The following is an 11,341-nucleotide window of genomic DNA, read 5'->3' on the forward strand; positions in this document are numbered from 1 at the left end:
ATGATTTATATTTTTCCACCCGTGGCGCCAACTAGTCAATAACCTAGTTTCATATTATTCAAGTTCAAGATCTTGACTTTATTCTTTTTTCTGGTTATGTCTAGGTTCGGTGCTCGTGGCTCGGTTTTATTTTGTGTTCCCAAATCACATTTGATCCATAAACATTTGTTAGATCTGAGTTCGTCTTAGGACCTACAATTACCTTCAAGTAGAGGTGCACAAACCGGGTATTCTTAGGAACAGGAACCAGGTATGGTCAAAATCGGGTCCGGGTATAGTAGGGTATTTGACCGGTTCCATTGGGTTTTTTTAGGGTTTCGAGTAGGGTAGGGTCAGGTTTTGACTAGGTATTGACGGAACCGGTTCCACCGGGTCCAGGTCGGTTCCGGGTACAGTTCTCAAGGGAAAACCAAAGCCCGGTCCGTACCCACGGATAGGGTCGGTCCCGTTCCGGGTAGGAACCACTGGGTCGGGTCCGGAACCGGTTCTTTTGTGCACCTCTACCTTCAAGGGTAAAAATGAAAATTGAATGACTCTTAACTTCTTCATAGAATCCTTTTAACCATAACCAAAAAATTAAAAAGAAATATATAAAAAGGAGCTACTCGTATCCTATTTCTTTCAGTTTTCTTCAATCTCTGGAAACAAATGTTCATCACCAAAAAGATATGTTACCTGTGAAGACAAATAACGGTCAGCCCTCTAAGTTCGGGTGCTTAAAATTCTTGCTTCACCTCGATAAATTTTCTTTTCAGTTTGCTAGTTTAAAATTGCCAAATTAACAATGAGCATGATTGCAAGTCACCCATGCGCTTGTAAACGAGCCAGTACCATATGCAGTTCCGGTTTAACCATGAATTTTACACAATAAACAAAATTTAACACGCTGTATCTAAGTCGGTTTATATACCTTTTTTCTTGGACAAAAAGAGTAATACAACAGCAAAATTACAGTCACAATGAAGGAATTGAATACAACTTCTAAAATTGAACAAATTGCTTGTAATCTAATCAGAATGTTGCTGTTTTTGTAACGCCTGCCATGTTGCGTAATTTCTGAGTTCTTGTTTGTATCGTTTAATCTCTCTCACAACCGCAAGAATCACATGGAGCGAAAGTGGCAGAAAAAATGGCTGCCAATACAAAAAGTATGTTGACTGGTCAGTAGTTTGTAGTTTGTACAAGTGGCAAAATTGGCGGATATATAATTAGAAAAAAGTTAGAAAAAACACATTGCTGTAATAATTATTTTAAATAAAATGATTTAGGAGGATGCAACTATGCAAGCATTTGAATACAACGCTTTCACCAGTTAACGTGTTTCCTTTATAAACAAACTTTTAAATATTAGTTGTTTGACTCATAATCAATAAAACAACGTGAATCCACCTTTTTTTTTATAAATACGCATTTAATAAGTAAATAAATAATTCCCAAGATCACCCATATTGTTAACAAATAAGCAAACAAAGAAATGTATGCTATCATAAGGACAAAGTCAAATAGTGAATAGGCTTGTAAACAAGCCAAACCGAACGAACACGAATAAACCATGTTCATGTTTGTTCGTTTAACCTCAACTGCACAAATGCTCAAACGAATAGGGTTTTCTTCGCAGTGGTTCCTTTAACCAAGTAAATAATCAAACATGAACAATTAAATGAACGAAGCTTCTTGTTCGTGTCCATTCGTTAGGAAGATGAACATGCTCATATTCGTTTATGTACGTTTGTTTATTATATAAACGAACGGTTCATGAACGTATATGAACAAACAAAACTAAATATAGATAAACCAACAAAACTTGTGTAAAACCAGTTTATTATAGCAATGTGAAGAACAATGTGTTGGACCTAAAAAGTTATTAAAACTAGACTATGTTGTAATGAGTCAAAAAATTTTAAATAAATATATCAACTTAAACAAGCATAAACTAATGAATATAAATAAATGAACAAGACGTGTGTTCATATACGTTTGTTTTAACTAAACGAAAAAAAAAAATTTGTTCGTGTTTGTTCGTTTATTGCACGGTTCACGACCTGTTCACCAAATGTTTACTTCGTTTACAAGCCTAATAACCAGTGTTAAAAAAACACTTCCGGGGGGCCTAATGGAGAAACTAACCGAATAAACAGCAAACATGTGTTCAAATGAGTAGTAACTGATAGACATTACAGACGGGTGAAAGAATGCATCCTCAGCCAAGGATCTAGCATGCCTTGATGAAACTACCAAAAAAAGTAGCAAATAAGAAATTAAGATTTAATACAAATGAAAAGTAATAATTAATCTACTTTTAAGTTAACATACCAGCTGAAGCATCATAAATGCCTTGTGAGGCGTTATTTTGAGCTAACTTTGCAGCCTCAAGAGAAAACTTAACCTGTAATTGCTCATATCATGAAATTTATAAATTAATTTCAACAAAGTTAGTTTAAAAAATGACAAATTAAAGTATAAAGTATAAACTGACCTGTTTTCCAATTTCATCTTTAATTATCATTCTTGGTAGTGACTGCACCAATCTCGAAAGTGATCCCAGAGTTGTACCGCACTGCTGAAGATTATAACACACATGTTGTCGAGCCAAGGCATCTAGTTCCCTACACAATAATTACACCAAAACAGATAACCGAGTAAATTACATGGATGGTCCCTGTGGTTTGAGCCAAATACAGATTTCATCCCTGAACTTTAAAGGTTGCAGATTTAATCACTTCATACCAGGCCCAAAGAGATAACTGTCTTACTTATATCAAGTAGTTTAGGGGCATTTAGTCATTTCATATTCCAAATATATGGGTTATGTTTTCTCTTTCATCCTGGTTAACTATTTGGACCTAGGATGAAAGAAAAAAAAGGTTGGTGGAGACTAGATATGCAACATTGAAGTTCAAACTTCATAGACAAAATCATTAAGTTGGCCCAAACCACACCGGCCATCCCTGTAGTTTACTCTAGATAATAACTTTAAATAATTATCAAAATAATCACAAAAAGAGGTGGCAGGGCAGATGAATAATTTTGATTCAAGTCTGGGTTGGCCCAAAATACCTTTGGTTCAAAAGCTTTAAAGCCTTTATAAAGAACTAATGTGCCAAATATGGTTACAGAAGTTTATATTATTTCAACAAGAATCTAACTTTCTATATAGAACGGATTTAAGAGGTTTTATGCATTATACATAAGTTACTTTCTAAGCTATATTTTTTTTCATTTTTGTACTTGCTACAGATAAAACCATAGTTGTCAATAGCGAATAGCGGTAAATAGCGACCGCTATTTCGTGTTTAGCGGTAAAGTAGTAAAAAATTATATAAATATAAAAAATAGCAATTTATAATCGTTATATATATATAATGTCAATTTTAAACTTATTTGTGTATAGATTTATAAGTTTAAGGACTAAATATAAAGTAGTAATAATAGAAGGGCTAAATATTGAAATACACAAACTAATTTCAAACTTTTATGTTAAAGTTGATAAGTTTTAGGGACCAAATATAAACAATTGAAAGATAAAAGGGGTTAAATGTTAAAATATGTAAAGTTATTTAAACCTAAAAAACCTAAAACAAAGATCCCAGCCGCTACTCAGCCAGGTATTCTTCTTCTTCATTGTTTCCGGCCAAAACTGCAGCTCCAGCACCGGAATCCGCCGCCGGAGGTCGCTATATTGTCGCTATTTGGCCGCCAAGTAACATGTAGCGGCATATGGCCGATACGCTATGAAGCGCGCTATAGCGGGCGCTATTGTCGCTATTGACAACTATGGATAAAACATAATCAGAATCAAACTATACATAAGTAACTGAGTCAAACTTGCCACATTAAATGAACCGAGCTTCAATGAACCGTTCATTTATGTTCTCATTTATTTAATAAACGAACGAACATGAACAGAAATGTTAGTACATTTAGTTAAACGAAAGAACATGAGCACATGTCTTGGTCGTTCATGTATGTTCGTGAACGTTCGTTCATTTAAATTTTATTTACATTCAATTTTGTTCGTTAGTTTAGGTTTGTTTTAAGTTCGTTCGTTTACATTTGTTCAAAAAATTATCTGAATCCCGTTACAACTTACTCTAGTTTTAATAACGTCTTAGGCCCAACAAATTCTTAATATCTACTTTTAACCAATTTTAGCTCATCTATGTTTGTTCATCCATGTTTGTCCGTTTATGTTCGTGAACCGTTCATTTATACTGTTAACAAATGATCAACGAACAAGAACATGTCCATTTTATTAACGCATGAACACAAACAAGAAAACCCATTCGTGTACATTGTTCGGTTAAACTTAAACGAGAGAACATAAACAATGGTATAGAAAAAAGAAGACAAACCATTATTGTTAATATTACCATTCTGTAAAGCCTCTTTGACTAGTCAAAAGAATAGAAGTTCCTGATTTACCCTTGTAGAGACCACTAGATTTTACACCGAATAATTGTCGAAGCTGCCCCGTGAAAACTTCAAAAATCTGATTTAAGTTCCTGTTTCAGGAACAACAATCCTTGTTAATACACATCACACCTGAATTATACGTGGGGATTTTAGTCATTTTGGTAGAAAACTAAATAAGTATTCAAATCTTTTCGGTTGATTAACCTAGAATTTATTGAATATACTTAATTATTTATAGACCCTTTAATATAAACAGCCCTATTTGTAAATTGTAAGTGCCTTGACCATGGGCCTGTAAACAAACCGAACGTTCAGTTCATTCTGCAGGAAGTTCGTTTATTTAATAAACGAACATAAATGACCACATGCCGCATTCATTCATTTAAATTCGTTTATGTTCGTTAGTTTATGTTTCTTTTAGTTTGTTCATTTGATCGATTACAATTTAGTCTAGTATTATGAAATTAAAATATCTCATTACAAATCAGGATAGTTTTAATAACTTATTTTGACCTAATAGATTTATGTTCACGTTTACTTTTAGTTGGTATCTGCTCAGCTATGTTCGTTCCTGTTTGTTTATCCCGTTAACGAGCATACATAAACAAACAAGAACACGGCAACATGTTCCTTTTCTTAATGCACAAAGTACGAACAAGAAAACCCCATTTGTTTTTGTTCGATCGTTGGTTCAGTTAAAGTTAAAAACGAACATGCAGATGCCTCATTCGTGAACCATTCGTTGATACTATTAATGAACGTACATAAACGAACATGAACAAATAGAGAGAGACAAGAACAAGAAAACCCTGTCCGTCTAGTTGTTCGCTCAGTTATGTTCATTCATTTACGCTCTTTAACGTTTGTTCCCGCTTCTCGCTCGTTTATACTGTTAACGAACGTACATAAACCACAATCATGTTCTTTTTCTTAACGGACTAACTACAAACATGAACAAGAAAGCCCCTTTCGTTTAGTTCTTCTTGATCGACCGTTTATACTGTTAACGAGAGCACATAAAGGAACACAACCACTTTCATTTTCGTAACAGACAAACACGAACAAAACCCCATTCGTATAGTTCCCGTTTTCTTATACTGTTATCCAACGTGCATACGCAAGAAGACATTCATTTTCTTAACGGATGAACACAAACAAGAAAACCCGTCAGGTTAGTTGTTTGTGTTCGATCATTTGCTCGGTTAACGTTAAACAAACATGAACATGCCTCATTCGTTTTGTTTACGTTTGCAGACCATTCGTGCATACTGTTAGTAAACGTATATAAACGAACACGCTAATTTTCTTAACAAACGAAAGAAAACCCTGTTCGCTAAGTTATTTTTGTTCATTTACGTTCGTGAACTGTTTCTTGAAACAGTTAAAGAACGTACATAAATGAACACGAACACGTTCACTTTCTTATCAAACAACCACGAACAAGGAACCCGTTCCATTAATTGCTCGCTCAGCTACGTTCATTCATTTAAGTAATTTGCGTTCCTTTATAGTATTGTTAACGAACGTACATAAACGAACAGGAACAAGGTTCACTTTCTTAACAAACAAAGGCGGACACAAAAATAAAAATCATGCTCTTTTAGTTGTCCGTGTCCGATCTTTTGAACGGTTAAAGTCAAACAAACAAACATGAACATAAACATGCCTCGTTCGTGTCTGTTTGGTTTGTTTACAGGCCTACGACTAACGTTTTATAAGTAGAGAGTTGTTTTCAACCTGGGGAGAAATTTTGCGCCTCAAAGGGTGCATATTATTTGTGTTTTCCAACCAGTTTGGAGGATTATAAACTACAACACCTCCCCATGTCTGCAATTGACAATAATAACAATAATATCAAGATAACAAAGTACATTATTAGAAAATAAAAGATAATGATATGAGGATAGAAACTAACTGGAGATATAAAGGTGTTTGTGACAGAAATCTCTCCATTTGGAAGCTGTAACCTGAGTGGACATTCACTGGCAGATGGTACATATCTGAAAGTGCAAAGTTATATAAAATATACACATTAATATTAGAAAAATAATAAAGTTGTCTGCTTCAAATCTTATGAAATCTGTATAAATATATTTCAGAACACGCTCATAAGAACAAAGGTGATATTGGGTTAAATAATATACACCACAAATTGCAAAATCTTTGATCGTCCACCGGCTGCAATTGAAGTATCCAGGTGCCATTCATTTGAATTGACCTACAAACAGTAAGTGAACCGTTCATTGGGAAGTTCGTTTGTGTTTGGCTCATAGTTATTAAAAGCGTGGGTATTTGGCGCCTAGGCGGTTTTTGCAGGCGAAGCGGTGTTCCACCGCCTCCCTTGACTACAGGCGCTATTATAAAAGAAAAATCAATGATTGATTATTTTCTTTGTTTTTTTTTATGTAGCTTGATTTTATTTCATTTTCTCACTTGACCAACTTAAACCACTTATCCTAAAAGTAAGCCATAGTTATCAAATGCGATAAGCGCCCAAAAGCGTTGAGGCTGGGCTTAGCGCCCAGGCGATAAGCGCAATAAAAGCGCCCGATTTTAAAAGAAAAGCGCACATTAAAAAAACAATTTTTTTTAAACTAAAATAGAACATCTTAATAAGAAAAACATACATTCATTCTTGAAATAGTTCATAGAACAACCAAAAACCAAAATCCAAAACATGAAGTAGTACATCTTAATAATTAGAAAAACCTAATCATTAACACATCTATCATAATATCCAGTAATTCAACAACTCAATAAGCATTCATTTTAACTGTTAAGAACAACAATTTGATCCATCCACAATTGAAGCATGGACACATCTATCATAATATCTAGATTTCCAAAAATTAAAAACTAAAACCTAATCACAAATTCTGAATATTGTAATCATTTAGTAACTGAAGTCAAATGATATTTAATACGCATGGGAATGTTGGGAATAGATTACGGTGCTTTATTGTGGAGTTTTAGGTATTGCTAGAGAATAGGAACAGGTTTTTAAATGATATTTAATACACATGGGAAGGTTGGGAACATATTAATGACGCTTTAAATACTTGAGGCATGCAACTCGCAATAAATCGCCTGGCGCTTTAAATGCGCTTAAGCGCAAAAGGCGCTCGATTTTAGCAACTATGAAGTAAGCTATCGGATTTTTTTTATTTATCACTTAACCCATTTAAACCAGAAAAACCAGTGATTGATTAATTTTTTAATTTATTTATTTAGCTTGACTATGTTGAATAAACTGTCAGTTCTTTTAATTGAAGATGTTCGGTTCATTCATTTTTGAATAAATTGTGTCGATTTTTTAAATGTACGGTGTTTACATGAATGTAACATACTTTTTAGAGTATGTCAGTAATAAACACCAAATGTGGGACAAAGAGTGAGGATATAAATCATATTTTTTTTGTTTATGTTTTCAAGTATGAACACTTTGGTTATTTTGGTATTTGAGATGATTTTGGTACTTTATGTTGAGGATTATGGTTTTGGAATAGTTTGGTATTTGAAAGAAGTGACATTTACCATTACATAATATATTTTGAAAATTTTTATTTAAGTGCGCCTAGGCCCTCAGAGAGGCCTGTGCGCCTAACGTATTTAATAACTATGGTTTGGTTATTTAATAAACGAACATGAACACATCTCTCGTTCGTTCATTTATGTTCTCGTTTACGTTAGTTCATTTATTCTCGTTAATGTTTGTTTGTTTACGTTCATTTGTGTTAGTTAGTTAGCGTTTGTTTAAGTACGTGTGTTTACGTATGTTTATATATTCATTTAAAATATTTAACTCCATTAAAATTTAGTGTAGTATGTGATATTAAAACATCACATCTTACAGTTTAGTCTAGTTTTATTATTTTTTAGACTCAACGGATTGAATTGACGTTTAATTATAATTATAACTAGTGCTGGCTTAGTTATGTTCAGTTATAACTATTTGTCTGTGGTTGTTTACTTTCGTGAACGTTCCTATATACTATTAACAAACGAATATAACCAAACACGAAGTCACGAACACACCCATTTTCTTAACGAACGAGAAAACCCCCATTTGTTTAACTGTCCGTGCTCAATCGTCTATTCGACTTAAGTTAAAATAACGTACACAAGCATGCCCCGTCCGTGCCCGTTTACAGGCCTACTAATCACAATAAACTATACACGCATGCTTTTAAGTGTAGATTCAAACTAAGATCAGAGTCTCTAAAAATCATGCAGTAAACAAATGCTAGTAGTTAATTGTTACTTTTCAACTTACAAAGAACGGAAGATCTTTAGTGCTAAAGATATGGCTCTCGTGTTCATCATCCCAATAAGAATATGAAGATTTTGGAGTATGATACAAAACCTGCATGCGTAGATGTAAATTTTATATAAATTGCAGAAACATAATCCTTATGAAGTGAAAAAGTTGACACATGTTTAACTGAATCCTGCATTTAGAAAAATATATAGGAAAGAAACCGTAACAAAACCACATATGGGCCTACGAGTCATATACTAATCTATATCTATATCTATATCTATACTATATATAAAGCATGAGTTAGGGACCTCTTAAATTTTAAGAGGTATCAAACTCATTGCTTTATATACAAAACATAACATAATGCATCAAAAATTTAAAAATTAGGGGTAATTAAGTCTTTACTCACAAAAATATACACACAACTTTGGTCCCTCAGCTTCCTTACATTTTTTGTAAAGTTTAATAATAGTTACGCATATGCCCCCTAATTCAAAACCAACTACCCTACGACTTTTTAACGTCCATAACTTTTTCACACTTTAATATTTTTTCAAAAAAATTACATCATTAAAACGAGCATTTTATTCTTTTTAATTTCGGTATAACATGGCTATAGTTTTTAGTTTTAACAAGTTAGAATGTTGTGCGCTTGCCATTTAGAACCGGGTAACAAGTCGAGTCAGGCGAGTTCTGAAAGTACAATAGGGTCGGAATGAGTCGATACAAATATGGTTATGGTTCGGATTCGGGTTCGAGAAGAAATGGGCCAGATCAAAACGTTGTCGAGTTGGAACGGGTTTGGGGCAAAGTTGGTTTAAAAAAATGATATATTTCAAATTATTGTATATTTCAAATTACTGTATATTGGTTAAGCATGTTTTAATGTCGGTAACGTGCATTCCCGTCCGGTTACGCGTGTTCAATCTTCGGTTACACGCAACTAGCTTTGCACGAGTTACACGTCCAATTTTAGGCTACGTGCGCACTGTCATCAGGTGACGCATGTACCGACACGGACTATGCGCTCATTGTTAAGTTGCCCGCGCGCCCCGCTGCATTGCGCGGGCACCCTGTTAGTAAACCCTAATATACCACTAATAACTATAATTAAGATGAAGCTCATAGAGATGTGCATAAAACTAAACTAACCGATCACTAACCGAGTAACCGATATAACCGAACCTAACAAAAACTGATGGGTCGCTTTTGACTTCTTTTAGAAACCGAAACTAGCGGATCGGTTATTGTTATTCTAATTTCCAAATCAGACAAAACCGAACCGACCCACGATTTAGTAAAGTACAGTTAACCGACCCGACCCACTACCTTTAACTGATCCATAACAGAAGATAAGTTTTACGTAAGTCAAATGGTAAAGCTCAAATTATTCAAGCCCAAATGTCTAATAACAGTTTATTAATTTTAGAGTCCAAACTTTCAGACCCAGTTACTTTGTTTTGGGCTATTTTAGTCATGCCAAATGACGAATTCTAGTTCACGGTTAACCACACAAATCAACTTGTAAAACGGATTAACCACAACTGATGGTTATCATTCTCCGGTTAACCGATAGTTCGACTTTAGTTATGATTTTGGGCGAAAACCAACCATACCCAACCCTAAATCCTAATAACTAAATTAACATAATTTAATACAACACTAATGACTATAATTAACATGAAGCAACATAATTTAAAAGAATTTACATATTACCTGACTTTCAACACTTATATTAGCTATAGGACCCAAAGCTTCAAGTGTAGGGGCTAGAAGTTTCTCGCCTACCTCTTTAAAATCCCTGCACATACAATGATATTGTAACTAAGGGAAGATTTATACTTTTGCATCTTTAAAATCATCATAGAATGAATCTCATACCAATCATAAATCCAATCGCGTGGATCAGCATTTAACAAATTGAAAGAAAGCACAATCTTGCCATCAGCACCAACTGGCATAAACTCCCCTTGAATAGTCGGTTCATCTTTGCACGGAAACACAAACGGATTAGAGTCAACTGCATCGCGAAAAGGAAGCGGTGATCGGTATGAGAGAGCTGAGAGGAATGAGAAGAAGACGGTTAGGGTTAGTATGAGACGCTTTAATCCAGGTTTTGTTTTCCGCATCTCCAAGTTTGGTGGTGGAGATGAGTCACTTGTTTCACAGATTTCCGCCATTGATGGACCGGACCGGACCGGACCGGACCTCACTTCGCTAAACAAAACTCTTCATACTTTTTCAGTTCATACGTTTTCGATATGAAATAAAAAAAATAAAAACATCTCCTCTCTCACGAACTCATCGTTTTTAAAGATAAAGGCGCTTTGACACCTTCGATGACTGCACTACTAGTACTAGTACATATGAAAATTCTTAATTGGATAGTTGTAAATAGCCCCAGAGCTATGGAACAAAGGAGTATCCCGGACCTACACCAGGGTGTTGATGGTGATTTTCAAATCTCCTCAAGTAGGATTCGAACCTACGACCAATCAGTTAACAGCCGACCCCTCTACCACTGAGCTACTGAGGAACAACGGGAGATTCGATCTCATAGAGTTCTATTTCCGTTCTCAACCCATGAACAATATGAGCTCGAAGCTTCCTTCGTAACTCCCGGAACTTCTTCGTAATGGCTCCCTTCCATGCCTCATTTCATAGGGA

General features: G+C 34.7%; 1 pseudogene across 1 annotated transcript; it reads right to left on the reverse strand.

Moving 5' to 3' along the window:
- Positions 1 to 647: 647 nt before the first annotated feature.
- Positions 648 to 10,854, reverse strand: LOC143623853 (uncharacterized; annotated as a pseudogene). Its single transcript, XR_013151982.1, has 11 exons — positions 10,556 to 10,854; positions 10,391 to 10,475; positions 8,687 to 8,776; positions 6,558 to 6,631; positions 6,329 to 6,413; positions 6,151 to 6,240; positions 4,371 to 4,522; positions 2,477 to 2,606; positions 2,314 to 2,386; positions 2,128 to 2,231; positions 648 to 1,133 (listed from the first exon to the last, which is right to left on the reverse strand). The product of XR_013151982.1 is annotated as an uncharacterized LOC143623853 (transcript).
- Positions 10,855 to 11,341: the final 487 nt, after the last annotated feature.

This window comes from Bidens hawaiensis, unplaced genomic scaffold, assembly GCF_021521415.1.
Source record: "Bidens hawaiensis isolate Kalapana, Puna unplaced genomic scaffold, B.hawaiensis_p1.1 tig00003570_1, whole genome shotgun sequence".
In the NCBI taxonomy this organism is placed as follows: Eukaryota; Viridiplantae; Streptophyta; class Magnoliopsida; order Asterales; family Asteraceae; genus Bidens; species Bidens hawaiensis.